Genomic DNA, 17,910 nt, shown 5'->3' with positions numbered 1-17,910 from the left:
ACTAAACACATCAATTATTACTAAACAATATTTATAGCACTGTGCTTTTGGCAATTCAATACAATCAAGCTGTATACAAACAAAAGGACCATCTGGCAATCGGATGGTTCCCGGAGGGCATTTAATACCTTTACCCTTATTATGTTTCATGCAAATGATGCATTGATCCAGCCGCGTTTGCGCTGCTGTATTCAAATCTGGTTGCCACCAAGTTTTTAGGAGTAGCTGTACCACTCCCTCCTTGCCAAGATGGGTACAAGAATGCAAATAATCAACAAGTACCGGTAATAAAGAATTCGGAATACAAACTTGACCAACTGGAGTCAGCCAGAGGTCTCGTGTCAAGGAGTGCGAACACCCCATTGACTTCCATAGAGTTCGCTCAGAATCAGAGGCGTCCCTCTGTAAATTTTGAACTTCAGCTATCTCTGGCATGCCCTTCGTCCTTAATGCAGGTACCTGGTTTAGAGCCTGATTAGCCCCACTGGGAACGATTAAAGATGTTGATGAAGCTGCAGTTTTAGGAGCTGAATCAGCACGGGCATTTCCTAATTGAACAGTAGCGTCACCCTTCGTGTGCGCAACGCTTTTAATAACTGCCAATTGACGGGAAGCTGAATAGCATCGAGGAGATTTTTAACCCAAAGAGCATTTTGAATGGGAGTTCCGGCAGAGGTGAGAAAACCTCACTGTTGCCAGAGGCGGCCGAAATCATGGGTCACGCCAAAGGCATACCTAGAATCAGTGTAAACATTAGTACTTTTGTCTGTGGCCAAAATACATGCTCGAGTAAGGGCGAATAGCTCGGCTTTTTGTGCAGAGACAGGGGTCTGGAAGGCTGCTGCTTCCTGCACGTCAGTGTCGGTTACCACGGCATATCCCGACTGTGGGACGCCAAATGGGGAAATGGAAGAACTGCCGTCAACATAAAAAATTAGATCTGGATTATCAATAGGCCTGTCTGTTAAATCCGGGCGAGGTGCGGTCAGGAAGTGATTCCTAAGCAAACAATCGTGTGGTGGGTCCCCAAGGTTATCGGGGGGCTGTTCAAGGAACACATCAGGATTTAAGGTTGAACAATAATGAAAAGAGAGGTAGGGGTTTTGCAATAGTGAAACCTCATAGCGGCTCATGAGCGCTTGAGTCAGATGCTGGGTTTGCTGAGACATTAGGAGAGCCACGATAGAGTGTGAAGTATGCACTTGTACTTGCTGGTGAAGGGTCATATTAGAGGCTGCCTGTGCTAACAAATGGACAGCAGTAAGAATTTGGGTGCAGGGAGGTAGACCGCAAGCTACAGGATCTAATTTGGTAGAATAGTAGGCGACCGGGCGACCCCGGTCACCGTGTTCTTGTGTAAGAACACCAGTGGCGCATTTATCAAGAACATTAACGTACAGCTGAAAAGGTCTGTCATACATAGGTCGTCCTAGCGCTGGGGCAGTAGCCAGGGCGTTTTTCAATGAAAGATTGTTTTGCTGAATCAGGTAGTTCAAACTTAAGAGGAGCATTTTGAGAGGAGTACGGAGTTAATTCTTTAGTATGTACAGTAACATTCGGAATCCATTGTCTGCAAAAGTTCACTAATCCTAAAAAGGCTCGCACCTGCTTGGGTGATGTAGGAAATGGGGTCTGCAGTATAGGAGTAATGCATTCCTGAGTAAGGGAGCGATCAGTAGCACTTATTAGGACACCCAAAAATTTGACTTGTCGTTGGCCTTTATGAACTTTAGCGGGCGGGATCACATATCCCCATGAATGGAGACGGATGAGCAGGTAAACGGTGTCACGCTGGTTAGCGATGAAATCAGGGCTGGCAAGGAGTAAGTCATCAACATATTGAATGATGGTGGAGCCACCAGGAGGTGCTAATGTCGCTAACTGGGAGTGACCAAACGCCATTCGGATGGTCTACCTATCTTAGGAACTGGAAGAATCGGGGTATTACAGGGCGGTTGGCATGGTATCAGAATTCCCTGTTGAAGGAACGATTGAATCATAACCGAGACTCCTTCTTCAGCCTCGGGCCGCAAAGGGTACTGTGAAATAGAGGGTAAGGGCATATCAGGTTTGACTTTAATAACAACGGGAGGGACATTAGTGAGACCAACTTCGTGTTTGGAGGCTGCCCATAAATCTGCGGGTAGTTCAAAGTTGTAGATTGGGTTGAATGATGATGGTGCAGTGTGCCAATGTGGACAAAGGGGTGTTTAAAATATTCTAAAGTGTCTGCGGGTAGGGTTTGACTATCATTAAGGAAAGGATCAGCTTGTCCTCTTAGTGCCGCTGCCAGAAATCACAAGGACTTGGCATTGTAGCCTTCGTTGACAGAAAGGGTCACGTGGGGTGACACAAGTCTCGACTGACGCCATAGGCTGTGGGGTAAATCGACAAGAAAGGCAGACCCTTCTTTTGTCTTGGTAAATGCTCTCCAAATCGTGCGAGGTTACTGTATGATCGTAGCAAAGAGTGACATGTGGATTGGGAATATCTAAGGGAGTTGAAAAGTGTGAGGGATCAAAATCAATCGACCACCACTGTGGAGTAGTGAATAGGGGAAAGTTTTGAAACTGGGCCTGCGGGATAGGTGATATAGTAATGCCGTTATCAAGGCTTGGGTCACTATATTCTCTCATCTGGACTCTATCGGGTGTTTAAGACTTCCTGCAGTTTTTAGATTTTTATTTTTTTAAACAGTGGTAGTCAGGGTTAACGTTAGCTGCCAGCATAGAACAGAGAGCAATCAGGCGCTGGCTCAGAAGTTATTAAATCTTGCAGCTGGTGACCTCGTATTTGAGACAGTTCTATAAACATACCATTATCAATGCACTGTACTACCGCTCCGAATTTGCAGTGTCTGTCTGCCTAATAAGGTCAGGTGTCGCTAGTTGAGGTACATCCTTCCTGGGAGAGGGCTATCAGTGGGACATATTTCAGTCAATTATCAATATTTGCTATGAGGTGCTAATGTCGCTAACTGGGAGGGTCACTCTAGTACTGTGGGAGGGGGAAGAGATCCAGATAATCCCAGGAGGGGGTGCTGAATTGTGTTGTGGGGGAGGGGCCCAGACGCTATCAGGTTGCCCACTCAAAAATGGCAGCTCGATGGCAGGATTCGCTATGGCTAAGGATTATGACTCACTTCCGGACTTACACTTCCAGCCTGAGTGCAAATCAGGTGCAATTCAGCTTTGGTGGGAGAACATGGGACCAGATTCTCCGATGGGCTGGTTTAGCACAGGGCTAAAGAGCTGGCTTTTATAGCAGACCAAGGCAGGCCAGCAGCACGGTTCAATTCCCGTACCAACCTCCTCGAACAGGCGCCGGAATGTTGGCAACCAGGCGCTTTTCACAGTAACTTAATTTGAAGCCTACATTAAACGATTTTCATTTCATTTCTGAGGCTGTGCAGAGGATATATAACGTTTTATGTGGAAAAAAACCGGCTGCGCCCCCTCACCGAAGTGGCAACCGATGAGGGGCCAGCAGCCGTGCCTCGTAAAACTCATGATCACCACGAAATAAATGGTGAGAGAATTGCCGGGTCCATGGCCATGCATGCACAGGGTGACGATCTACAGTGGGTGCGCCGTACACCATGGCGCCGTCCATGCGCGGACACAACCTGCCAGATAGTTCCCCCTGGATACCCCCTCGCCAACCCCCTGGCCACCCCCCACCAGACCCCCAGCCCTTGCGGAAGCCACCCCCCCCGGCTAACAGCAAGGCTGCCGCTCGACTGTGGTGATGATGGACACAGTCCGCAGCCATCATGCTGGGTTCCCGCTCGACTTGTTCCCTGCACAATCATGAACTCGGCCCGTCGGGGATGGAGCATCGGGGAAGGGGCTTCAGGTGTTGCCCTGAGGCCATCCCAATGGCGTGCGGCGCACACTGCGATGATGCCGTTTCGTAAGGGGCAGAGCATACGAAACCTGCGTCAAACAAGCAGCGTCAAAAGGGATTCTCCACCCGATCGGCGATTACGAAATCGGCATTGGTGAACGGAGAATCTCGCCCAACGTCTCCCACACGGTGAATTCCAGCCCTTTTCTAGCTGAAAGGACACGGATGTGCACAACTAAAATCAAAAATAATTTTTAATTCCCCAGTCCCCTTACCCAGGATCAACCACCCTGGCAGGAAAGCTCGGTTTAATTGGACAAAATTCCCAAGTTACCGTGTGAACGGTTTGCTCTTACACCTTGCGTAAATGTGTGTGACTCTTAATCATTGTTAAAATTGTTACTACTTAAGATCTTGTTTGGCAACAGTACTTTCTATGTTCATCCGTGTCAGCTCTGTTGCTTCCTGTGGTCAGCTGCCAGCTATTGCTAACTGTTGATTCTCTTCCTTTACCCATAGGTTTTGGAGGGAGGTGCTAATCTTCCGTCTCTGAATAGTTTTCTCCCACTGATTCCTCTGCTTGCGGTAAGAGTAAGTAATTTAAATTTCACTGCCAAACTTGCACATGATCCGAATGAAGCCCGCAACAAGTGGCAAATTAATGGCTAGTTGAGGACCTCAATCCTCAGCTGGTCGAGAAAGGGCAGTGCGGTGGAGGATGGGGAGGAGGAGGCGGGAGGAGTATTGGTGGGGGGGGGGGGGTAGTGCCGCTGCCACTTGTTTGAGCACCCTTTGCCCAATAGTGCATGCTTCCACCTTGTGTTTGCATCTCCCCCACTATCCCCACAGCCCTGCTGAATCAGAGCCCCTAACCCACTTGTTGGGGCCTGCTAGATAGGCTCTGTAAATATAACTATGTGGCATATCTTTGTTGCGGACCTGCCTGTCGTCTCAGAAATGGCCACCATTCCTGTTGGCACAGTTGGGACTTTGGAGCCTTGAATTACAGTGTGGTGACCTTACTAAGCTTTTACATTGGGCGTGGGGCCACTGCTTGATGATCCACTTCTATTCGATGTAAATGCACCAGTTTATTTGAAGGTAGGACTATATACCTACAATGTTCACTGGGGAGACTGCACGACACATGTCTGACCTTGGTCTCTGCTTACAGGCTGGCCATAAGTCATGGGACTAATACATCCAATAAAACACATCCTGTCAAGGTAATAGTGATTGACAGTATTCTAAGACATGCTCCCTTAAAGGTACATGTCATCATATCTCAGCAACAACTTTGTGTAAAATTTCAAAACATGGGTCAAAAATCACGTTCTGCCCAAACATGTTACACTTACCACATGTGTCTTGAATTACTCACACACCAACTACTAACACCTATTTCTAGTCATGGTACCTAAGGGCTGTGTATGGATGGACTTACAGGTATGCACACAGGCTTGGGTAATTCTATCCTCATATTCCATTCTCTCAGGACTGCTTTGAAATTTGCCAGACAGTGATAAAGGAAGATTATAGGTTGCTGTAGAAGCTATGACCAACTTGCAAACTCCATTTTGTAGTCGGGATGGAACCCAGTTTTAACCTTGGTGCAGTGCTGGTCCGAAGGCTACATTCAGATGTAGCGTCGATGTGATAGTCTTTAGGCCCACACCAAGGCTTCAATTGTGCTAATAAGGAATTAGGGTTTTATGGACTCGAGATCAAATTGGAGTGCTCACCCCAGGAGTTGGGAACCTCACTCTGCTTCATTCAAGAACAAGGGTGGACCCCTAACTCAGAATTAATACGACAATCAGCAACTGTATAGTTCTATTAGAAGTGCAAGAGAAAATGGTCCATGTGTTATTTCACTGCTGACAGGCTGTCAGCTCTGTCCTAAAAATAGAAACTTCAAATTGTCCCTCTGGGTCCGACTGTGCTCTTTTCAAACTTGAATTTTATCAGAATTGTTACAACCACTGAGTGCGTGACTTGCCAGCGTTTCCGGGGGTTGATCTGGCACTGTTCCAAATCAACTATTGTTCTGCTGTATTTGCCCCAGGATTCCTTATAGAACATAGAACAGAACAGCACAGAACAGGCCCTTCGGCCCTCAATGTTGTGCCGAGCAATGATCACTCTACTCAAACCCACGTATCCACCCTATACCCGTAACACAACAAACCCCACCCCCCTTAACCTTACATTTTAGGACACTACGGGCAATTTAGCATTGCCAATCCACCTAACCCGCACATCTTTGGACTGTGGGAGGAAACCGGAGCACCCGGAGGAAACCCACGCACACACGTGCTCCTGACCCGAGTCAAGGAATAGAAGTTGGGGAGGGGAGAACAAAGGCGATTTGGAAAACACATTGGCGCAGGAGTAAGGAGTCTTTCCTTTTAATTATTGGGAAATCTCATGGAAAGCACAAAGTTGACATACAAAGCAGCTTAAAGATTGGTAAGGTGATGAAATGAATTAAGAAGTCTTGGTTTGGTAAATGCATGTTTTGGGATTTAAACTCCTGAAGATGCAAATGCCACAGGTTTGAGATTGTGGGAAAGAACCTGCCAGTGTTGATGAGTTTGCAGGGGGCAGATAGAGTGGAACAGGTAGGTTTGTACTTTAGGAGGAAGGATGGAGGGCAGTTCAGAGGATGGGGTTACTGCGATAGTTATTGAGTAAAATAATGGCCTTGTGTACAAGTGATTTTGCAAGAGTTCAGGATTCCCAAAGTGTGGAGCTGGAGAGTTGCCGCAAGTGGTCATTCGTGCACTTGTGACCCCAGACAGCGTGGTCAGAGGCCGGATTATCCAGTCGGCAACACCAAAATCGTGTACGGCGATCAGCCGGAGAATCAAAGTTCCCGACCAAATCGGGGGCGATGCTGCTTTTGCGATGCTCCACCCCCTCCAAAGTGGCGTACTCGCAAAGCACGCCATGCCGTGCCACATATCGACGTCCTCAGGACATTGCCTGAGGCCCGGCTGCGACCGGCCGAGTTCCCGACAGCGTGGGTCTCTCATGGCCTCGTCCGTCGGGAACTCGGTATGGCGGCTGCAGACTCAGTCAGGAGATGGCCAATCCGCGGGCGGGGGGGGAGGTGTGGGGGGGACTTCATCAGGGGCTGGGAGCACTGCAGTGGGGGTGGTCCGGGGCACGCGAGCCGGCCAAAGGGGGGCGACTATTTTGTGTGCCGGGTCCGCAAGTGGCCGCTGCCATGTTGCACAGCGCGGCCATGGACCTGGCAATTCTCCAGGCCATATCTGCAGCTGGAGCCGGGTGCTCTACGCTGCCGTCCTGCTAGCCCCCAGCAAAACAGGGAATCGGTGGCCATGTTATGCCATTTTTTCTGGCGTGAAACACCACCGTTCCCATGACGGCGTGGGTACATAGCCCCGGAATCAGAGAATCTAGCCCAGGAGTTTTGACATTGAACGATTTGAGGATCAAGCCCAATATTGTTCTGGTGCAGTGTCACGCATGGACACTTCCAGCAAAAGGGCCTGGATCGCCAACTGGTGTGGCTAAAAGAATAAAGGAGTTGTCCTTGATGTCCTGGACAACATTTTCCCTCTAATGTTCATGTCTGGTATGTTGCCCTCCATCAGTGCCAGAGAGCAAGATTTAAATCTTGATATTCAGCTACTCACTGGATAAACTGGATGAATCATGGGGAGTTTAGCTACAGAAACTTTAACCTGAGTGTCCCACGCGCTATGGCAGTCGCCAACCAAACAAATTGGTCAATAGAACAGTTGAGCTAATGAAACAGTGTTGGTGTAAAACCAAACCAAACCAAACCAAATTTAATATGAAATGTCTCCGTGAACATAAATTGTCATAATCTGGGCTTAAACAGGTCATAGGACACTAGTGAAGCCCTAAGCAGATCATGGGACACTTATCAGACTGGGGGATTGATAGTCCTATGGGGACTATGCACTGAGAGGCAGGGCACACCTTCGACATTCTGTATAAAACCGGAGGACCATGAACTGGGAGCTGTCTCCGGTAGTAGAGTAATTGCTCTGTACTCTTGTTCTGTTGCATCAAACCTTTTTCCTTTGGATTCAACAAGTTCGGCTAGTTGTGGACTCCTTTCCGGACCTTAGAATATAAATGTTATTGCATTTACTTTTCCATATCCCATGATCTGGAATGGATTGCTTCCTTTTCAATGTTCTAACTTGGCTCATTTCTCCTTGGGATTTGCTGAATAACACCACTTGAAGGGAGTGCTGAAGCACTGAATTATCAGAAGTTGCTGTCAAGGCGTGTGCAAAGCTTTCAAAGCTCCGTGGAAGGGCTGACACATTTCTTTTAAATTATTTATACAGCCTGAAAAGACATTTCGTGAAAGTGCAGATAGAATGTGCGTCAAGCCTTTGGTTACATAACCATTTGAAACTCTCTCTGAATTTGTGTCTCCATTTTGATTCGTTTTCAATTTCTCAATGCTCTCAATGTCGGTGCAGACCTGTCAGGGGATTTTCACAGTATCTTCATTGCAGTGTTAATGTGAGCCTATTGTGACACAAATAAAGATTATTATTATTAAATAACTGGCCCTTACTCGCTTTGTAAAGTTTTTGCCTGGGATAGTACGGGGTGGAATTATTAGAACATAGAACAATACAGCACAGAACAGGCCCTTCGGCCCTCGATGTTGTGCCGAGCAATGATCACCCTACTCAAACCCACGTATCCACCCTATACCCGTAACCCAACAACCCCCCCCCTGCGTTCTATCATGGCTGATATGTTCCTCATCAGCTACTTACAATGTTACAGACAAAGACCTGTGTTGTGAAATCAGCCAGAGCATGTCATCCCTAGAACACATGGCCTAGGAACGGGAGTAGGCAATTTAGCCTCCTGAGCCTAACACCCTCAATGTGATCATGGCTGATCCCATCCTGGCCTCAACTCCACCATCCTGCCCATTTTCCATAACCGTTCAACCCATTACCGATTAAAAATCTGTCTAACTCCTACTTAAATTTACTCACTTTCCCAGCATCCACCGCACTCTGGGGTAGCGGATTCCCAGATTCACAACTCTTTGGGAGAAGTAGTTTCCCCTCAAATTGGTTATAAAATTTTTTACCTCTTATTCTAAGATTATTATTATTTTTTTTAAATTTAGAGTACCCAATTTTTTTTCCAATTAAGGGGCAATTTAGCGTGGCCAATCCACCTACCCTGCACATCTTTGGGTTGTGGGGGCGAAACCCATGCAGACACGGGGAGAATGTGCAAACTCCACACGGACAGTGACCCAGGGCCGGGATCGAACCTGGGACCTCAGCGCCGTGAGGCAGCAGTGCTAACCCACTGTTATTCTAAAATTATGACCTTGTTTTGGAATGTCCCACAAGAGGAAACATCAGCTCCACGTCTACTTTATCCATACCTTTCAGCATCTTGTATATCGCAATTAGATCTCCCCTCATTCTTCTACACTCCAGAGTGTATAGGCCTAAACTGTTCAACCTCTCCTCATACGACAAACCCCTCATCTCTGGAATCAGTCGAGTGAACCCCTACTAGTAAGGTCCTGGGTTCAAGTCCAATTCTACATCTAGGCTGACACTCCAGTGCAGTACTGAGCTGGAGTTGCAGAGTCATTGATGGGGTGAGATGTTAAATGGAGGTGACGCCTGCTCTTTGAAGGATTAAAAGAATAAGGGAGTTATCATTGATGTCTTGGTCAACATTTTTCCCTCGACTAATGTCACTAAAGCAGAATATCCTGGTCATTACCTTGTTGGTGTACGCCAGGACTTTCTATGATCTAAATTGTCTGATGCATTACCAACATTACCATCGTGAATACACTTCAAAAGTACTTAATTGCGATACTATGATGTGGTGAAGGGAGCTATATTAACTGCAACTCTCTCTTTGTCTTCCAGGGTATGGGGAGAACGGACTGAGATGTCAGCAACTTACTGACCTTCAATCCTTGATCTTTTACAGGTCAGATGATTCTCCAGTGTTGAAATTTGCATTTGTAGGTGGTGCCGGGTACATGAACTTCTTGCGAACTGCGCCAGGGCTAGCCTCTCTGTGGCACATACCCAGTCTAAACCTGGGCAGCAGGGGCAAGTTCACTTAAAAGGAAATGGTCCGACCACCAAACAGGTTTACTCGCGCTTGAGTGCAATCCTGCATGTGAGATGCAGCGACTGAAGAATATACACTCGCTGCCTCGCTTGTATTCCCCTCATACCGGACTCTTCCATTCAACATTCCACCTTGACGGGGTTGCGGACATTAGCGTCGTCTTATGTCAGGGGTTCTAGCACATTCTGGGGACCGGAGGAAATGTTTGGAGGTTTTGTTTATGTTTGGGGGAGGGGAACATTTCTGACAGTTGTTGATCAGGGATAATATGGATCGCGTTAAATTGGCCACGACTGGGGAAGCTTTCCTTGTGTCAGGTTCAGTCTCCATCCACAGTGTAAGGCGGGCAGGAGAATGTAAATGTGAGGAGGACACAGAGTAGCTGCAAAACAGATAGAAGCAGGTTAAGTGAGTGGGTGACATGGTGACAGATGGAGCGTCATGTGAGGTTATGCACTTTAATTGTCAGAATTGAAAAGCAGAATGTTTTTTAAAAGGCGCAAAACTTATCAATGTTGATGTTCAGAGGTGTGCCCTTTGGAGGAACACACAGTCAGTATGTGAGTACAGCAAGGAATTCAGAAGGCATATTGCCCTTTATTACAAAGAGATTAGAATTCAGGATTAAATAATTCATGCTGCAATGGTACTGGACTTTGGTGAGACCACATCTGGAGTACTGTGTGCAGTTTTGGTCTCCAGATTTAAGAAAATATATGTTTGCATTGGAGGCGGCACTGCAAAGGATCACTTTATTGGTCCCTGGAATGAGAGGCTCTTCCTGTGATGAGAGGTTGAGTAAATGGGATCTATATTTTCTGGATTTCCAAAGAATAAGTGGTGGTCTTATTCAAACACATATCATTCTGAAGAGACTTGACAGGATTCACGATAATGCTCTTGGGCTGGGAAATGTAGAACACAAGGGGACTGAGATCAGGAGAAGCTTCCTCACTCAAACGGTTGTGAATCTTTGGCATTCTCCACCCCATGGGTGTTCCATCATTGAATATATTTCAGGCTGCGTTAGACGGAGTTTTGGTCTCTCCAGGGATTAAGGGACACGGGTAGCAGGCGAGGTAGTGGAGTTCAAGCCCAAGGTCCGCCCTGATTGTATTGAATGGTGGAACAGGCTCGACAGGCCATCTAGTCTACCCAGTTCCTGTTTTTTATGTTCTTATGTGAAGGTGCTAGGGACTTCTCCTTTGAGGGAATGCTAGTGAAATTTTCAGAGGGGCTGATAATGTTATGAGTATGAGCTGTTCTAGGTTTTTGTCCAAGCTTCTTCTGGACTCCTTAGAACATAGAACATAGAACATAGAACGATACAGCGCAGTACAGGCCCTTCGGCCCTCGATGTTGCACCGACATGGAAAAAAAAACTAAAGGCCATCTAACCTACACTATGCCCTTATCATCCATATGCTTATCCAATAAATTTTTAAATGCCCTCAATGTTGGCGAGTTCACTACTGTTGCAGGTAGGGCATTCCACGGCCTCACCACTCTTTGCGTAAAAAACCCACCTCTGACCTCTGTCCTATATCTATTACCCCTCAATTTAAGGCTATGTCCCCTCGTGCTAGCCACCTCCATCCGCGGGAGAAGGCTCTCGCTGTCCACCCTATCTAACCCTCTGATCATTTTGTATGCCTCTATTAAGTCACCTCTTAACCTTCTTCTCTCTAACGAAAACAACCTCAAGTCCATCAGCCTTTCCTCATAAGATTTTCCCTCCATACCAGGCAACATCCTGGTAAATCTCCTCTGCACCCGTTCCAAAGCTTCCACGTCCTTCCTATAATGAGGCGACCAGAACTGTACGCAATACTCCAAATGCGGCCGTACCAGAGTTTGGTACAGCTGCATCATGACCTCATGGCTCCGGAACTCAATCCCTCTACCAATAAAGGCCAACACACCATAGGCCTTCTTCACAACCCTATCAACCTGGGTGGCAACTTTCAGGGATCTATGTACATGGACACCGAGATCCCTCTGCTCATCCACACTACCAAGAATTTTACCATTAACCAAATATTCCGCATTCCTGTTATTCTTTCCAAAGTGAATCACCTCACACTTCTCCACATTAAACTCCATTTGCCACCTCTCAGCCCAGCTCTGCAGCTTATCTATGTCCCTCTGTAACCTGCAACATCCTTCCGCACTGTCTACAACTCCACCGACTTTAGTGTCGTCTGCAAATTTACTCACCCATCCTTCTGCGCCCTCCTCTAGGTCATTTATAAAAATGACAAACAGCAACGGCCCCAGAACAGATCCTTGTGGTACGCCACTCGTAACTGAACTCCATTCTGAACATTTCCCATCAACTACCACTCTCTGTCTTCTTTCAACTAGCCAATTTCTGATCCACATCTCTAAATCACCCTCAATCCCCAGCCTCCGTATTTTCTGCAATAGCCGACCGTGGGGAACCTTATCAAACGCTTTACTGAAATCCATATACACCACATCAACTGCTCTACCCTCGTCTACCTGTTCAGTCACCTTCTCAAAGAACTCGATAAGGTTTGTGAGGCATGACCTACCCTTCACAAAACCATGCTGACTATCCCTAATCATATTATTCCTATCTAGATGATTATAAATCGTATCTTTTATAATCCTCTCCAAGACTTTACCCACCACAGACGTTAGGCTCACCGGCCTATAGTTACCGGGGTTATCTCTACTCCCCTTCTTGAACAAAGGGACCACATTTGCTATCCTCCAGTCCTCTGGCACTATTCCTGTAGCCAATGATGACCTAAAAATCAAAGCCAAAGGCTCAGCAATCTCTTCCCTGGCTTCCCAGAGAATCCTAGGATAAATCCCATCCGGCCCCGGGGACTTATCTATTTTCACCTTGTCCAGAATTGCCAACACTTCTTCCCTACGCACCTCAATGCCATCTATTCTAATAGCCTGGGTCTCAGCATTCTCCTCCACAATATTATCTTTTTCTTGAGTGAATACTGATGAAAAGTATTCATTTAGTATCTCGCTTATCTCCTCAGCCTCCACACACAACTTCCCACCACTGTCCTTGACTGGCCCTACTCTTACCCTAGTCATTCTTTTATTCCTGACATACCTATAGAAAGCTTTTGGGTTTTCCTTGATCCTACCTGCCAAAGACTTCTCATGTCCCCTCCTTGCTCGTCTCAGCTCTCTCTTTAGATCCTTCCTCGCTTCCTTGTAACTATCAAGCGCCCCAACTGAAACTTCACGCCTCATCTTCACATAGGCCTCCTTCTTCCTCTTAACAAGAGATTCCACTTCTTTGGTATACCACGGTTCCCTCGCTCGACCCCTTCCTCCCTGCCTGACTGGTACGTACTTATCAAGAACATGCAATAGCTGTTCCTTGAACAAGCTCCACATATCCAGTGTGCCCAACCCTTGCAGCCTACTTCTCCAACCAACACATCCTAAGTCATGTCTAATGGCATCATAATTGCCCTTCCCCCAGCTATAACTCTTGCTCTGCGGGGTATACTTATCCCTTTCCATCACTAACGTAAAGTGAAGGATCGGTTCTGTCAAGGGTTGTTTGGTCGGCTTTGATTTCCATGTTGTCCGGGTCTGTGTGAGCTGATTCGATTTCGGGCTGTAACTCCCCAGCATTGGGCTGTCTAACGAAATAATTGTGGACCATTACCACACAGCTGACCACTTGGCCCACCACCTTTGCGCAATGCTTTTATCCGAGTGAATGATGTCCTCTAATCCCCATTCTCCTGGTTACTCCCCAAAGATTTCTTCTTTTCAAGAAACCACTTCTCTTCAAGCAGGTAGTGCAGGCTAGGAATGGGGAAGGCAATTCCACATTGCAACTACCTTGGCTCAGGTCATGATTCTCTTCAAGCTGTTCCTCTAGTGGCAGTTTTAGACTTTGATGACTTGTTCTGTATGGATTGCTGACATGGACATTTGGTACTCAAGGGATGTTTGTTAGTCTTCTGATGGCCGTGCTGTTATCTGGGTCAGTGATGTGGAATGGAGTCAGTTCGAAGGCTGAGATGGTGCTTCTCGGCCTGAGCAGTAGGCACAGTGCAAATGAGCTTTTAGTCAATGTAACCTCTGCTGTTGAATTGTACAGGGAGCTCAACTTTGGTGGTCAAGCACCACGCTAATTTTTTCGAATCTGGAGATTACGCTTGATCGTGTTTCCCTCCGTAAGAGCCCAGCAGATGCTCCAACTTTATGGCTGCATTTCTGAAGGGCTGCAAAGCAGAAGATCAGTTGTAGATGTTCCTGTGAACTGGTGCATTGGGCTGGAGGATGAATCTACAGGTACTTTTCGTTCTTTATTGGATATGAACTTTCTAAAGATCAAGGTCAGGCAACAACCTTAGGTGAGGAAGTGAAGAGAAGGAAAATAGTGTCTCGGGTCATAACTTGGCGTATTTAGAAGAATGTAGCTAAGCATTTATGTCGTTTTTGATACCGGGTGAAGACAGAGTACCTCATGTAAGAACATTACAGAACACATCTACTGTTGTCCAGCTCGATGAGACACTATTTCTCTGGTTACATTCTTATCATACTTGGAGTACGAATGATGCACTTTCAGAGGCTTTGTTAGTAATCAACAAAGGATTTATTTACAAGGATTTACAAGAGTAACAGCATGTCTACAGCTAGTTCTGTAATGCCTCCTGCCTGAAGAACTCCTCCCCCTGGGGTGATTCCCCACTCTGAATTCCAATTGGTCACCCAGGCCAAATGACCCTTACACTGCCTTATTGTCCTTAAAGTGACAATCACCATACACCTGCAATGGCTCCTCCTCCTGCTCTGTATGTATCTCTGGATCTATCCTGGGCCCCTCTCCCATTCTGCCCTTGTGTCATCATCGGAAAGTACAGTGTCGGCCAACTGTCTTGGTCTCAGCTCATGGGCTCCTGAAACCCTCATCCATGCCTATTGTTACCTCTGGACCTGACTATCCCAGTGCACTCTTGGCTGGCCTCCCATATTCTACCCTCCGTAAACGTTAGACCATTAAACGCTCTACTGCCCATTTCCTAATTTGCACCAAATCCCATTCACCCATCACCCTTGCGCTCGCTGAACCTTATCGGTCCCCGTTAAACCAGGCCTCGATTTTGAACTTCTCATCCTTGTTTTCAAATCCCTTCATGGCGTCACTCCTGCCTACATCTGAAATCTCCATCGCCAACCCCGCCCCCCTCCCCCAATATCTCGCTCCAATTCTGCCCTCATGCACATCCAATAATCTTTAGCTGCTCCGCCAAGCTCTGGAATTCTGTCCCTCATCCTGAACCTCTCCATCTCCCTTTCCTCCTTTAAGATGCTCCTGAAAGCCTTGGGACCCAGCTTTGTCCACCTCAGGATTGGTATCAAATTTTGCTTGACAATGCCCCTTGCGTCACATCAGGTTAAAGGCGTTATATAAATGCTGGTTGTTGGCGTCGTGGTTACAGAACATGAAGAAATTTGATGTACTTAATGCGGAACCTTTCTTTGATTCTAATGACGAGTAAAGTCGTAGCCCAGGAAGATAAGAACGGGGGGGTTGTTGCTGGAGCAGGAAGATGGCATTAAAACATCAGCCAGAATTAGATGGTGGGCTAATTAATGATGAGGATATCTGTTTGGCCAAAGCAGTAAAAATAAGGCTTACAGCGCAAGGCTCAAATTGAATTTTAGCATTATTAACTTGGGCAGGAAATTACTCAATTCCTGGGGAATTCTTTGCAGGCGAGTTTCCCAGATTCACCCATAGTCACCTGTATGTAGTCTGAAGATGAATGACTTGAAACTTGACAAAATGTAAATAATTTTCAGATTTATTACTGTCTCTGACACCCTCCAATCTAGGTAGAGGTCGATCAAACAGTATTTCCCATTGTTTTAGCTGCTTTCCCCTCAGCGTGGTGACTGGGCGCTGGGTCGTCCTTTTCTTTGGTTGACATGGCAACCTCCAAAGGACAACTTGAGGCTCAAATTAGGCGAGCTCCCGATTCCTGACTCCAGCTAGCCTGTTGGGTCCTGATGTTGCAGCCAAGCTCTTCTTTATCTTGTGCTGAGTGCAGTCACTTAACAAGTGTCTGAACAAGAGATTTTCATTGCTGCTGTGCAGCGTGTAATGATTTTATCAAACATCAAATTATGATTGAATTGTGGCAATAGAATCTCTGGGAATCTGATTAAATGTTCCTATCCTGTCGGGATTGAGTACCAGCTGGTTTGCTGGTTGCCAAGTAATTCACTGCCACTCTATTGAGTCAACTCTTTCTTCTCTCCCTTTTTACAAAGACTTAATTTGTTTCAAATCCCACTTGCAGCTCAAAGGTGACCAAAACATTTGCCTTGCCTTCAAACTATTTGTTGCTGTTGAAGAGATATCGTGTTTCGGGCTCTAAACAGATTAGGTGTGATTTTGTTTTCACACTTCAAAGCTGTGTCTTTGTTCCCCCTCGCCACACATCTTTATATTAATATCATTCTGTTTTTGGGAGGTGGCAGGTGCTGAGTGTAGGATGTCTCAACGCCCCTGCATCACCAATTCCCAGTGATCTGCAGACAGCAATTTACACAGTTACTGTAACGTATGCTAATGACATTAAGTTACAGCGTAGAAACAAACTGTTTGGTCCAACTGGTTGCGATTCCACACAAACCACTTTCCACCTTGCTTGATCTTTCCCCGTAGTCCATTCTTTACTCCCTCATGTACAAATCGCGCTTCTCTCGACTGCATCTATCACAAGCAATGGCATTGCCGTCATTCAATCCCCCCACTGTCAAGATCCTGGAGGTTACCATAGACCAGAAACTGAACTGAACTAGTCATATAAATACTGTGGGTACAAGAGCTGGACAGAGGCTGGTGCTTCACAGTGCCAGGGACCCGGGTTCGATTCCGACCTCGGGTGACTGTCTGTGTGGAGTTTGTACGTTCTCCCCGTGTCTGCGTGGGTTTCTTTTGGGGATTCCTGTTTCCTTCCACAGTGCAAAGATGTGAAGATTAGGTGGATTGGCGATACTAAATTTCCCCTAGTGGGTTGTGGGGATAGGATGTGGGTTGGGCCGAGGTACGGTGCTCCTTCAGAGGGCTGGTGCAGACTCAATGGGCCGAAAGGCCTCCTTCTACATTGTAAGCATTGTATGAAAAACGTTCTGATGAAGATGATTTCGACACGCACTTGGAGTCACCGAAGACCAAGCCGCCGCTGGAATTGCCACCAGCACTACCGCGCTCTCTCCAACAGATTAAGGCACCGGACCGCCTGAATTTTTTATATTATCTGTACTTTTAAAACACAATTTCCTGTATATAGTTCTCCACCACTCCCGCCCGGACTCATTTTTTAACAAGGGGTGAATTTGGTGGTCACCACTGATGTATATATTATATATAGAGGATGTTGTTATAGATGCTTTACGGTAAGGCCCCTGTACTACAGGTACAGGGGTAGATCCCTGCCTGCTGGCTCCGCCCCGTAGGCGGAGTATAAATATGTGTGCTCCCCATACAGCAGCCATTTCGTCAGCTGCAGTAGGAGGCCACACATCTCAGTGTAATAAAACCTCGATTACATCCTACTCTCGTCTTTGAGTAATTGATAGTGCATCACACCCCATCCACCAGTGTAAACATTCACTCCCTCCACCACCGATGCATAGTGGCAGTGGTGTGTACCATGGACAAGATGCACTGCAGCAACTCTTCAAGCCCCGTTCGATAACACTTTCCAAACCTGTGACCTCTACCACCAAGCAGGGCAGCATATACAAGGGAAATACCACCACCTGAAAGTTCCCCTTCAAGCCACGCACCTGAAACTATATTGCTATTCTTTCACCGTTAGGCTAAAATCCTGGAACCCGCACTCTAACAGCACAGTGGGTGTACCTGCACTGCTTGGACTTCCCGGTTAAAGCAGCTGG

The 17,910-nt window shown here is 46.7% G+C and overlaps 1 protein-coding gene across 9 annotated transcripts in view; it reads left to right on the top strand.

Annotated features, from left to right (window-relative positions):
- The window catches only part of cntn1b (contactin 1b), a 903,199-nt gene that overhangs the window by 126,687 nt on the left and 758,602 nt on the right, over positions 1 to 17,910 (top strand). For 6 of the 9 annotated variants that reach the window (XM_038780265.1, XM_038780278.1, XM_038780271.1 and 3 more), the window contains 2 exons: positions 4,366 to 4,437; positions 9,774 to 9,837. The gene's annotated coding sequence lies outside the window, so the exon portion shown is untranslated. The remainder of the gene's footprint in view (positions 1 to 4,365; positions 4,438 to 9,773; positions 9,838 to 17,910) is intronic. The other 3 variants (XM_038780269.1, XM_038780272.1, XM_038780273.1) reach the window with 2 other exon arrangements.

This window comes from Scyliorhinus canicula, chromosome 20 (assembly GCF_902713615.1).
Source record: "Scyliorhinus canicula chromosome 20, sScyCan1.1, whole genome shotgun sequence".
Classification (NCBI taxonomy): Eukaryota; Metazoa; Chordata; class Chondrichthyes; order Carcharhiniformes; family Scyliorhinidae; genus Scyliorhinus; species Scyliorhinus canicula.
Note: the sequence above shows the minus strand (reverse complement) of the source record. Positions and strands in the feature narration are given on the sequence as shown.